Raw genomic sequence first — 955 nt, 5'->3', positions numbered from 1 at the left:
AAATATACCTGTGCTACTTATGACTGGTTTTGTGGTCCAGGGTCAGATATGATACAGCCAAATTAGTTTTTTGCTGAATCATCCCTTTTCATTTCCTCTAACATGATTTTGTGTGGCAGTGGTAGCAACAAATTGAGTTGTCGCCTTCTTTTTCTTCGCTCGATTTTATGAGGGATGGCAACCAGCGTGAAAATCCATGGTGAAATACCACCACATATACTGATACTGGGTTATTTACAATATTATCTTACGTGTAGTACTAACATGATATCAATACTTATTTTTTATATATCATAGTTAATACCATCAATACCGGTTGCAACACTCCAAAGTCAAGTAATTTCGTCCTGCTCTTCACACAAAATAACTGCATGTTTTCAAAAGACTTGAAATTTAACACACAAATCAAATGGACCTCTTTCATTTTGCATGGTGCTTTTCTTTGATACAGACAGGATACAAAAAAAATCAGTTTAGTGTGGACTAGACTGTGTAGGGGTTTAAAAACCATCACAAGGAACTCATAAAGACCAAATGATGCAGCATCCTCATGCATCAATTCTCAAAGCTGATTTTGATTGGATGAATACACTCATTCTGCGCAGTCCAGGAGAAACTACAGGGCTACAGGGGGTTGGACTGTACTTCTTTGAACCAGTTCACTTGTTTGTTAAAAGGAAGGCCGAAGGATCGCCGTATGGCAGGATGGGTTTACTTGATTTGCCATAATGAGGTCTGATATGCTCAAAGTCAAGGTCACTGGAGACATTAGCTTTTGAACTGAGGCTGCTAAGCTGCCCTGCTTCAGTACTTTACTTCAGTTGGCTTATAAATCAAGCTGAAATAACACACATGGGGAAGAGGCTTTAAAGAACCATGCGGGGAGCTAATGAGTAAAGGCATATCTAATATGCAAGAGAGTTCATAAAAAAACATGGCCAACGGGAATCAAGGG

At 39.1% G+C, this 955-nt stretch overlaps 1 protein-coding gene across 1 annotated transcript in view; it reads right to left on the bottom strand.

The window, feature by feature from the left end:
* The window catches only part of LOC107588001 (protein sidekick-2-like), a 73,772-nt gene that overhangs the window by 5,951 nt on the left and 66,866 nt on the right, over positions 1–955 (bottom strand). The window lies entirely within an intron of this gene.

The sequence above is a fragment of the Sinocyclocheilus grahami genome, unplaced genomic scaffold (genome assembly GCF_001515645.1).
Source record: "Sinocyclocheilus grahami isolate Dianchi unplaced genomic scaffold, SAMN03320097.WGS_v1.1 scaffold97.1, whole genome shotgun sequence".
In the NCBI taxonomy this organism is placed as follows: domain Eukaryota; kingdom Metazoa; phylum Chordata; class Actinopteri; order Cypriniformes; family Cyprinidae; genus Sinocyclocheilus; species Sinocyclocheilus grahami.
Note: the sequence above shows the minus strand (reverse complement) of the source record. Positions and strands in the feature narration are given on the sequence as shown.